At 58.9% G+C, this 11,944-nt stretch overlaps 1 pseudogene; it reads right to left on the bottom strand.

The window, feature by feature from the left end:
- Positions 1-32: 32 nt before the first annotated feature.
- On the bottom strand, positions 33-7,249 carry LOC141575405 (immunoglobulin heavy constant gamma 1-like; annotated as a pseudogene).
- Positions 7,250-11,944: the final 4,695 nt, after the last annotated feature.

Consider the following 11,944-nt stretch of genomic DNA (forward strand, 5'->3'; position numbering starts at 1 on the left):
CTTCCCTTTGTGTGTCTCTAGGTTAGGGTTGTTCAGAAGAGAAGTTTACACCTGTTGGAGAGCAAACTGAAGGAGCAGTCCTTTGGCTGGGGGGCTGTGCTACAGCCGTGAACGTTGTCACTGACCTGCACCCTCACGCCCTCAGTGTGGAGAAGCTGCTCCTCCGGCGCCTGCCGGCCTCCGCAGGGGGTCCAGCCCTGGGCCAGGCAGGTGTGCAGCTCCATCCTGCTGCCACCGGTTTCTTCCACAGGGAGAGACACAGGCTCCAGGTCTTCTTGAAGGTGTTCAGATTTTATTGAATGGGTTAGATTTCTCCTGCTTAAAAGGTTTTTTTATTGTGGTAAAAGAATAGGATTTGCCCCTAAGGAAGTGTACCATGTTAAACCTCTCTCCAGGTTTTGGGGACAGTAAATACATTCATACAGTGCAATCACGACCACCTGTGTCTCCATAACTCTCCCCGTCTTTACGTGTGAAACCCTATGCCCGTAAACAACAACCCCCCGTTCTCCCCCGGCTGCAGCCACTTCTGTGTTTTCTCTTTCTGGGAATGCGGCCACTCCTAATCGCTCACACAAGTGGAATCGCACACGATTCACCGTCTTGCCCCTGGCTCACGGTACGCATTCCGATGTCCCCCAGGTGCCCCCGTGCTGTCACACATGTCACAATGTTCTTCTTTCTTCAGGGGCAGTACTGTTCCATTGTACGCTCAGCCCACATCGTGCTCATCTGTCCATCCGCGAAAGGACACTCGAGTTCCTGCCTCGTGGTAGGTATTGTCAACGGAGCTGCTGTGAAGTGGGTGTTCAAGTGTCTCTTTAAGACCTGTTGTATGTTCGCTCGGGGTTATTCTACGCAGTGAGATTGCTGCAAGTGTGGTAGTTGTTTCTGAAATTTCTCTGAGGGGCTTCCAAAGTGTTTTGCACAATGGTAATGCCATTTTATGTCCTCACCAACAGAGCACAAGTGTTTCTTTTCCCTACATCCACGGACACCACACACGGAGAGCAATCCAGGTATTCAAGGCTCAGACTGACAGACGTTCCCCTTGGAGGGCGGGAGGAGGGGGGACCTGGTGGGGGCCCAGGAGCGCAGTGGGGTGGCAGCCCACGAGGTGTGTGTGTGTGTGTTTGTGTGTGTGTGTGTGTGTGTGTGTGTGTAAGATGTGGATGGGGGTGCGGGCAGGAGAGGTGAGACACGGACAGGAGTGTGTCGGAGGTCTTGCCCGGGGCAGGGCCCCGAGGGGTCAGGAGCAGCAGGAGGCTGACCTCAGGCTCACACCGGTGCTGACACAGGGGCTCAAGGGAAGGCGTCGGCCACTTCGCTTCCAGGGGCCCAGGAGGGGTTGTGCATGGGGGACGTGCTGTGGCCTGGTGTTGCCCCAGGGTCAGGACGGGGCCCTCAGGCCTGGTGGGGGCAGCTGTTCTGGGACTGGTGTTCCTCAAGGACCCGTGGGGCCAGCCCGGTATCGACCATCCTGGTGTCCCCATGGGAATGTCTGGCTGGAGGCAGATCTGTGGTCCAGGGGATGGAGGTGAGGGGCAGGGCCTGGGGCCGGGCAGGCTGCAGGGACCATTAGGCAGGTTCAGCTTGTTGGTTAGGTGTTCCATGTGAGGGAGATTGCGAGTGGGGGAGACCCCCAGGATGGTTTCCGGAGCCCCGATAGAGCCCTGGAGGCAGAGGGTGCCCAGTGTCCTCACGCCTGGAAGGGTCCCTGAGGGCCAGCGATGCCCCTGGACCCAGCTGCCTGCCCCATGGCCTCACCCTCTTTTGTGTAGAGCCCACTGGAGAGAGCTGTCCCTTTCCTACATAAAATTCTCTGTCTTCCTCTGTCTCTGTGTCTGTGTGGCTGGCTGGCTGTCCCCCACAGGAAGCTGGAATGACCCTTTCCAATGGCCCTAGGGTGCTGTGGCTTTACTGACAGACACTCAGTGCTGGTCCCAGCTCCCCTCCAGGAGCCTGTACTGCTGGCCTCCCCTGGGGCCGTGGAGCCACAGACTCGGCACATTGATTTCGCCCCCTCTGCTCTGACACACTGAAAAGCTCACACAGACACTTGGACAATGTCCAGCCGCCCAGGGCCGCGTCCCGTGGGTGACTGAGCTCCCCTGAAGTGCTGGCCTCGATCGCCCAGCAGAGCCAGCCCCAACCAGGCGCTGGCCTCCGTTTCCTGGAGCGTTTCCTGTGAAGGGCAGACAGCTGTGGCTCCTGTGTCTGCCCTCTGGGGAGTGCTGTGTCTCCTACAACCCGGGACCTGAGACTGTTCCTTTGAGATGGAACCACCAGGAGGGACTGGAGCTCAGGGTCTGGCCTCCCGGGAGGACCGAGTCCTGACTCCGTCCCTGCACCCTTGGCATCCGGTGGGCACAGCGGCCTTCACGCTCCTCGACCTGGAACGTGCTGCTCCAGGATGGGAGACAATAATTTCTGTGATTCCAACCCGACTGTGGTGCGTGTTACAGCAGCCGTGCTGACCAGGCGTCCGACACCTGGGACTTGCTGCTGACTCTGCGCCCCCAGGGAACCCCAGGGATGGGTGTGGTCGGGGGAGAGCTGGGGCCTGGGGCTGGGAGGGTGTGGAGGGCGGCCAGGCTGTGGAGTCACCAGGGGAGGGGCTGCAACATAGAGCGATTCCCAGAGAGCTATGGAATGGTAAAGGATGCTTTATTGTCTCCACAACCCAAAACATGACAAGCCAGAGTCTCCCAACAAAAAACCCAAACCAAAGATAAACAGCGCAGAAAGTTCATGGGCTCCAGACATTTAGAAAGGATGCACAGCTTCCCAAGCCAGGCCTGGCGTGACCTCTGGCTGTAGCACGCCCCCCCTCCCCTGCCACCACCCGGCACTGGGGCCTGCCCCTCCCCATCCAGGGACAAGACAGGAGAGGCCCAGGGGTCTCGGGCCGGGACGCCAGGCTGTCGGGCTCCCTCCTCCCGGGGCTCGCCTCTCACCCCACCGCCCAGTGCAGGGGAGCTCCTGCTGAAGGTGTCTCAGGCCGCTGGCCACAGGACAGGCTGGCTGTGGCCACTGCCCTGTTTTGCCAGTGTCCCTATTTCTGTGTCCAGCGAGGCTGTGTCCTGCCCTTGGGGGACCCAGTCACCAGGCCCGTCTCTGGGAAGCTGGAGTGGGGAGACCTCACCCCCTTCCTGGCAGGCCTGGCTCCTGTAGGGGCCATGGGCCCTGGCCCTTCTCAGAGCTGAGTACTTGGCTGACCGTTGGTGGCACATCCAAAAGCCTCCCTGCTGTGAGACGTTGGCCAGGGCTGCATATGTTCCCACCAAGGATCTGACACAGGCGCCTCCCCTTGGGGACCCTGCTTGATGACCAACCTGATGGTGTCCACAGAGCAATCCCTGCCCACTGCCCCGGGATGCCAGCCTCCTGCTCATCCAAGGGAACCCCAGGGTGCCCCGGGCACTCCCGGTGAGGACAGGCAGACCCCTCGGCTCAGGTTGGTGGTAGCACCTGCTGTCCACTTGGTCCCCTGAAGGTGGGCAGGGTGCAGGGTGTGGTCGGTGGTGGCCGTGAGGTCGGAGGATGGAGATGCGGGTGAGCACGGCCGAGAGATCAGAGCTGGCAGGGCAGCGGGCGGAGTAGTGGCTGAGCAGCTCGGAGTGATGAACGGGGTACCTCTGGGGCCTGGGGTGGCCGTGGACACCCCCAGAGGGCACGGTAGGCCCCCTGCCCGATCACGTTTCTGTGGTCTGGGACGATCGTCCGCTTCAGCTCCACCACCGAGGAGAAGATCCACTTCACCTGCAGGGACGGCAGGTGTGGGCACAGCCGGGGCCCTCGTGCCAGCTGCCCGCAAGGACCTGGCCTCCCAGCCCGGGGACTGCCGGCCGCGAGTGTACTCGGGTGGGATGGCGCGAGGACTCCATGGGCACAGCCAGGGACAGGGAGGTCCCGACAGGGACAGAGAGAGACAGTGAGAGAACAGAATGAAATGGAGAGACAGAGGACAGTGGACAGAAAGGACAAGAGGGGAGAGTGAGGAGACAGTGACGGGACTGTGAGGTGACAGGAAGGGGACAGGGAGGGACATGGAGGGACAGGGAGTGGACAGGGAAGGGGGACTGTGCGGGCACTGTGTGGCGACAGCAGGGACAGCTGGCCTGGCCCGCCCACCTTAAAAAGGGTCACTGTGGCGCTGTAGCACATGCTGAGCAGGAAGAGGGTGATGAAGATGGAGATGGTGGTCCACAGCCCATCCAGCTCCCCGCTCTGGGCCTTGGCACAGCTCTCTTCCTCCAGGAGTGGCTCTGGACGGGGAGGGGGTGGTCAGCTCTGTGGCTGCCCGTCACGTGCCAGGGCAGGGTCAGTGGCACCTGGGGGTGGGTCTGTCTGTGACAGGGTGGGTGGGGCACTAGGATCCCCTTAGGGGGCTGGATCAATGGTTCCCTGAGGTCAATCCCTGGGCACCGACCTCGTGTCCCCCATTCCTCCAGCTTGGGCCTCAGTCTTGGCCGGACTCCTTGGGCCCAGATCTCGGCCTGGCCAGTGCGTGTCCCTCATCGTCTCCTCTGCGGTGCCTTTCATGGGGTCCTCCGGGGAGAGGGTGCCCTGACCCCTGCCTTCCCTCCCACCGGAGGCCAGGCCTAGACGGCAGGGGTCTGCAGAGCAGGTCTGTGGTGGGTCCTACTGCAGGGAAGGGCGGAGGCAACCTTGGGGTGTCCCTGTGTGCCTGAGGGGGTGGGGTGGGTGTGCTAGGGACCAGTGGTGTGTTGGGTCTCTGTCTGTTGAGGAGGGGGTGCAGGTGTCCTGGGGAGAGGAGGGGTGGGGGTCTGAGCTGGCCAGTGTGGTCAGAGTGTGGTCAGTGCTGCTGGGGCTTTGAGGAGTTGGGACCAAGCTGGTGTCCACAGAGGGTTCATGAGACCCGGCTCCAGGCTCTGGTCTGGCCCCGGGTCGATACCCCGTTGAGGACCCAGTGAGCAAGGCTGGCTTGTGTGCACTTGTGTGGTTGTGCCCTTGTGTGCAGTTGCACAGGCACATGTGTGTGCGAGAGTCTGCAGGTGGACGAGGGGTGTGCAGGCTGGTGTGCTCCATGAGAGGGCTTGTTTCCTGTGGGCCTGGGTGAGTGTCCCCTCGAGGTTACAGATCTGGCCCCGAGCACCTCGCCTGCGGGAAGGTGAGGCCTGATCTCCGTGTGTCCTGGGAGCAGGAGGCCTGTGCCCCCATCGCCGGCCAGGTGTGGCTCCCATGTTGACAGGGTGTCAGCACGTGGACCCTCGAGGCCCCGGGGATGGGAACTGCGGGGACAAGGACCTGCCACTGTCCCACAGTTGGGCTTGGACAGAGGTGGGAAGAACCGTGCACCTCATTTCTGTGAGGGTCCCTGGGAGGCTCTACCAGTCCCCTCTACATGCTCCAGCCTGAGTAGGTGCTGGCCGGACCCTGTACCCTGGGGAGCGGCTGCCTCTGGCAGAGCCCCCTCTCTGACCTCGGGCTGCTGCCTGCCTCCGTTGGCACCAAGTTTGTCCTCAGAGCCTGGCCTGCCCCCGCCTCCCGCAGGCCCGGCGGGCGCCGGAGCTCTGCACAGAAAGAACCATGACAGTGTTGCAGGGCCCCAGGGAGGTACTGGGTGTTTTATTTCATGCTGGCCCCGGAGGTATGTACACAGGGGTGGGGCTCAGGCGTCCACGTGGGACCCTGAGAGCCTCGGGGAGGGGGGTTCGCTTGGGTGCCGGGGTGAGGCTCATTTACCCGGAGACTGGGAGATGGATTTCTGGGTGGAGTGATCTGTGTAGAGCCTCGTGCATCACCACACAGGTGAAGACTTCTCCCCGCTGCCACGTGTTCTTTCCCACCGAGAGCTTGCTGTAGAGGAAGTAGGTCCCGGCGTGGTCCGGCTGGGGCAGCGTGGTGGCGTAGGCGCCCTCTGCCTCCGGCCGCCCATTCCTCTGCCACTCAGCGTTGATGTCAGGTGGGTAGAAGCCTTTGATCAGGCAGGTTACGCCCACGGTGTCCTTGGCCAGGACTTCCTGGTGTGGGGCCAGGGTGTACACCTGCGGCTCCCGGGCCTGCCCTGTGGGGACAGGTGTGTCTGCGAGCATGACGGTCACTCCGAGCAGCCCCAGAGGACCCTCCCGCGCCCGTTGTCCATCCCACCTTTGGCCTTGGAGATGGTCCTCTCGATGGGAGCCGGGAGAGCTTTGTTGTTGACCTTGCACTTGAACTCCTTCCCCGTCAGCCAGTCCTGGTGCTGGATGGGCAGGACGCTGACCACGCGGTACATGCTGTTGAACTGTTCCTCCTTTGGCTTTGTCTCAGCCATGTGTACCTCTGTGTCATCCACGGACAAGCTGAACTCAATCTCAGGGTCTTCCTTACCCACGTCCACCACAAGGCACGTGACCTCAGGTGTTCGGGTGCTGGAGAGGACGTCCTTGGGTTTCGGGGGGAAGATGAAGACCGTGGGCCCTCCAAGGAGCTCAGGGGCTGGAGGGGGAAACAAGATGTGGGTCAGCACTTGGACGGGCCTCCTGTAGGGCACACGTTTCCCTCATCAGGCGGGGCCTGGTGTCTGGTCACTTCCTTGCGATGGAGGGTGTAGCCTGGCTCCCTTACCTGGGCATTTGGGACACTGGGAGCTGTGGTCTTCGCTGTGGAGCGCTGCAGAGAGAACAGATGGGGGGTTACTGTGGGCGGGAGATGGCCCTGGGTGGAGTTTAGGTCAGGGACAGGTTGTGGAAGGTGCAGATCGGCACCAGTTCTGTGGGTTAGAGTTGTCCAGCCTGTGACCACCTTGAACCTGGTGGAAATACCCAGAGGACCCCTCATATAGCCTGGGAGGCCTTCAGGTGAGGAGACCGCATCTCCTCTGATACCCTGGGCAGAGGTCGCCATCCTGGCATGTGGTTCGAGCCGGGAGGAGGGCTGACCTCGGTCCTGTCTGGGAGTGGACGCCCTCCCTGAGGCCTGTCCTCTTGCCCACATGCTTGTCCGCCTTGGTGCTGCTGGCCGGGTGGGCTACGTTGCAGATGAAGGTCTTGCCGGCCGAGCTGCTGGCGGGCATTGTCGCCAAGCTGCTGAGGGAGTAGAGCCCCGAGGACATGAGAATGGACAGGAAGGTGTGGATGCCGCTGGACAGGGCGCCCGAGTTCCAGGTCACCGTCACCGGCTCAGGGATGTAGCCCCAGACCAGGCAGCCGAAGGGCACCGTGGAGCCAGGCGCGTCCCCACATCCAGCAGTCAGAGGATAGACCGATGGGGCCTTGCTGGAGGCTGCAAGAAAGCAGGCCATGTGACCACCGGGGCTTCACCCCTGGGAGGGTCCGGGCAGGGTGTCACGTGCCCAGGTCTGGGCACCCCTGAGCCCAGCACCCACGTGCTTCCAGAATGTCTGCAAACCAGCTGGCCGGCAGGGCCCTCAGCACCTGGGGCCTCGTGCCTCTGCAGCTGTGGGTCAGAGCTGGGTGATCACCTGGGTGACAGCCCCCCAGGTCCCTAACCTCCTGCAAGTGCCTGGCCTGACTGAGCCCTGTGTCTGAGTCCTGACCAGTGCTGCCTGCTCCCGGCCAGCGTCCGCTGGTCCCCTGAGCTCACCGTCCTGCTGCCCCAGCCCGGCCCTGCCCTGGGTGAGCGGGTCTGTCCTTGGCGTGGTGGGCCTCCACCACCCAGAAGCCTGCTCGTGGCCCCTTGCCTGGCCTGCTGTTTGCCCTCCGGGCCCGTGTCTTCTGGGTCAGCTCTGCAACCAGAGCACCTGGGCCCTGGGCTCTGGGCCCTGGCCCCCCCGGACTCTGTCCCTGCAGGCCTCCTCCTTGGCACCTCCCCTTTCATCCCTGTGGCCTCAGCCCGGCTGCGAGTCTGTGCCTTGGGGAGCTCCGGTCCCTCTTCTGGACCTCCAGCTGCAGCCCCTCGGCTCACTTCCCCCTCCCACCTGGGCCTCTGACCCCACCCCAGCTCGTGGCTCTCAGGTCCCTGCTTTCCTTCTGCCCTTGTCCTTCCTCAGTCCAGCTCATCCCTCAGCACAGTTTGGAGCCCCACACTGCCCCCACCTTCCTCTCCTGTTCGGTGCCAGCAGCCCGGGCCCATCGCTGGCCGGGCCTGTCTCCTCTCAACCTGACCCATCTGCTCTGCTCCGGCTGGCAGCCCAGCTCAGGCCCTGAACGAGCCCCGCGCTTTCCTTCCCTCTGCGGGGTCCAGGGTCTGTTTCACCCCACCAGGCTATGGCACATCCACCCCTCCTTTCCCAGCCCGCCACGGGCCCTTGAGCCCAAGGACTGGGGCCCATCGGGTCACCTCAGGGGTGACCCCTCTCCTTCATTCCCACAGAACTCCCTCTCTCCACCCCAGGACGCCATCCGGCCAGCCCCTCAGGGGCTCAAGGGTCCTGCTGTCCCAGGAGCCCTCAGCTGGGCCTGCTCAGCTACTCAGACCTTAGCTCAAACTCTCTGCCATGTCCCTGGGCTCCTACGGCAGCCCCCTGCTCACCTCCACAAGGTCTACGTGCTTTCTCTGAGCCCCTGCGGCAGCCCCCTGCCCTCCTGGTGCAGCCCCCTGCTCACCTACACCGTCTCTGACCCTTGTCCCTGGAGCCACAGGCCTTGAACAGCCCCAGCCCCTCTGGCCGGCCCCAGAGCCCTCAGCCTAGTTCAGATCCAGTCCGGGAATTTCTTTCCCAGGACTGGCTTTGCTCTTTGGATTTCCTGGGTCAGCTGCTTGCCCTCCCAGCCCCTTGTCCACCTGCATAAACTCTGCCTGCTTCCTGAAATCCTGTGTTAGCCCTGTGCCCCGCAGCCGCCACCCACCTGCACAAGCCCTACCTGCTTCCTGGAGATGCTGGAGCGGCCGCCCTGCCCTCCCAGCCCCTGCTCACCCGCACATGCTCTACTTGCTTTCTCCATGTTCCTGAGAAGCCCCCTGCCTTCCTGGTCTTCAGTCGCCTGCTCACCTGTGGCCTCCCTGAGCTTTGTCCCTGGGGTGCTGGCCCTTAGCAGCCCGTGCCTTCTGACCTGCCGCAGGTCACCCCCCTCGTTCCGCTCTGCTCCTGGGCCCTTCTCCCTGGAGCTGCTAGGTGTCCCTCCCTTTCTGGGCAGCTGTCCCCTGGCAGAGTCTCTGTCCCACCCTGGTCCCCTCCCAGCAGAGCTCCTGGCCCTTGGGTACCTTAAGCCTCTTCTTTGCTCCCTGAGCCCCCAGAAGTCTCCCCTGTTCCTTAGTTCCCTCCAGGTGCTGGTCTGCGTCTCTGCGCCCACCTGCTCCCAGCCCTCAGCTCCTAGTCCTGACCTTCTGCGCCCTGGCTCCCATCACCCATCCTGTAGCCAGTGGAGCTGGTGTGCAGCCCCTGTACTGCCAGCTCCGAGCTCTCGGGAACCCAGGCCAGCCCTGTGTCTCTGGCACAACTAGCCCAGTGCAGCCCGGGGCAGGCTTCTGCCCACTGATCGGGACACGCTCCCTGAAGGCCTGGCAGCCCAGCTCAGCTCAGTTGGCCTCTGATGAACCAGCTCTGTTGGAGAGGGCGAGCCCCTGCCAGGGCTCCCTCATCCTTGTGCTGGGTGGGCAGCACGACCCCTGGGCAGCTTGCCTTCCCCCGTGCTGGCTCAGGTGCTCCTGGACCCTCTGTGGGGTCCTGTCCCTGAGGTGGGGTCTCCCCTACATTTCCCCCCTGCACTATGTCTGTCCCTGTCCCTCCTAGACTCTCTGTGGTGTCCCTGAGGAGGGGTCTCCCCTTCATTGCCACCCTGCACTCTGTCTGTCCCTGTCCTCCAGGACCATCTGTGGGGTCCCGACCCTGAGGTGGTTCTCGACATCATTGCCCCCTGCACTCTGTCTGTCCCTGTCCTCCTGGAACCTCTGTGGGGTCCCGTCCCAGAGGTGGGGTCTCCCCTTCATTGCCCACCTGCACACTGTCTGTCCCTGTCCCTCCTGGACCCTCTGTGGGGACCCATCCCTGGGGTTGACGGTCTGCATTTCACTGGCCCCCTGCACTCTGTCTGTTCCTGTTCCTCCTGGACACTCTGTGGTGTCTCCCCTTCATTGCCCACCTGCACTCTGTCTGTCACTGTACTCATGGACCCTCTGTGCAGTCCCTGAATTGGGGACTCCCCTTCATTGCCCCCCTGCACTAGATCTGTCCCTGACCCTCCTGGACACTCTGTGGGGTCCCATCCCTGAGGTGGGGTCTCACTTTCATTGCCCCACTGCACTCTGTCTCTCCCTGTCCTCCTGGAGCATCTGTGGGGTCCCTGAAGTGGGGTCTCCCGTTCATTGTCCCCCTGCACTCTGTCTGTCCCTGTCCTCCTGCCCCCTCTGTGGGTTCCCGACCATGAGGTGGGGTTATATTCCTGCCAATATAGGAAATATTTGTATAAAAAACAAAGGAGACTTTAAATTTTAGGAAGGGATATTGAGCTTAATTAAAGGCTAGCAAGCATATTATAGTTATTAATGGCCTTTTATTTGAGTAAAATGAACACAATTTAATACTTAGCATAATCTTGTCATAATACTTTTGTTCCTTTTATTATTGTAGTTCCATTTTGGATACTGTGTACCTGGGGACTTTTTTCAAAACGTCCTTGAAGGAATGAAAGAATTATTGATTCCTTGGGATGTGGGGTGACTGTTTTACCTTTAGTATCCCTGCCCTTATCTAAGATATAGCAAAGTTCCAGGTTTTTCATACCATTCTCCTGCCGTGAACTCCAGTACCCTAATTATTACCCCAAAACATGGTCTGATCTGTCCTCTGGTCACCAGTCAATCTGTCTCTGTCTCTGTCTCTCTCTCTAATGTTTCCCTTCTTTCAGTACATTTTTCACCTTCCCAATTTGTGCCCAAGGTAGAAAAATAACCTCTTTATAGAGCCAATTAAGCAACTATTAATACAAACCTCAAAAATTAGTCCAACAATAAATGAATAGAAGATCAATGATTGGATGTGAATATAATAGAAAATAGAATACATGAATGAAATGGGGCACATGTAGTCTTGAAAACATGGGACATTGTCCAGTACCCCAAATCATTTGACATTTATATGAGACTTTGTTTTCTTGAACACTTTGAGTACAAAGAACTTTGTGAAAAAACAGACACATAGACCGATGGAACAGAATCAAGTGCCCAGAAATAGACCCACACATATACAGTCAACTAATATTTGACGGGGGAGTCAAGAACAATCAATGGGGAAAAGATAATCTCTTCAAAAAATGGTGTTGGGAAAACTGAAACTCCACATGCAAAAGGATAAAATTGGACCTGTGTCTTACGCCACTCAAAAAAATTAACACAAAATGGATTAAATAATTAAATGCAAGACCTGAAACTATAATAAACTCCTAGAAGAAAACATAGGGGAAAGCTCCTCAATACTGGTCTTGGCAATAATTTTTTGGATATAACAACAAAAGCAAGCATTATTCAGTGGAACTTCATCAAACTAAAAACGTGCACAGCAAAAGAAATGATCAACAGAGTGAAAGGCAACCTATGGAAGGGAGAAAATATTTGCAGATCATATATCTTATAAGGGTTAATACCTAAAATATATAAGGAACTCATACAATTCAATAGAAAAAAATAATAATCTGATTGAAAAATGGCTAGAGGACCTGCCTAGAAAGTTTTCCAAAGAAAACATGCAGATGGCCAACAGGTACTTGAAAAAGTGCTCATCATCACTAATCATCAGGGAAATGCAAATCAAAACCACAATGAGTTATCATCTCACATCTGTTAAAATAGCTATCACCAAAAAGAGACTATAAGTGCTGGTGAGGGTGTGGAGGGAAGGGAACCCTCATGGACTGCTGATAGGGATGTAAATTAGTGCAGCCACTGTGGAAAACAGTATGGAGTTTCCTTAAAAAACTTAAAAATAGAACTACTATATGATTCAGCAATCCCACTTCTGGGTGTTTATCTGAAGGAAGGGAAATCTCTATCTAAAAGATATCTAGAAGAAATATCTATACTCCCATGTCCATTGCAGCAT

This window comes from Camelus bactrianus, chromosome 28, assembly GCF_048773025.1.
Source record: "Camelus bactrianus isolate YW-2024 breed Bactrian camel chromosome 28, ASM4877302v1, whole genome shotgun sequence".
Lineage (NCBI taxonomy): Eukaryota > Metazoa > Chordata > Mammalia > Artiodactyla > Camelidae > Camelus > Camelus bactrianus.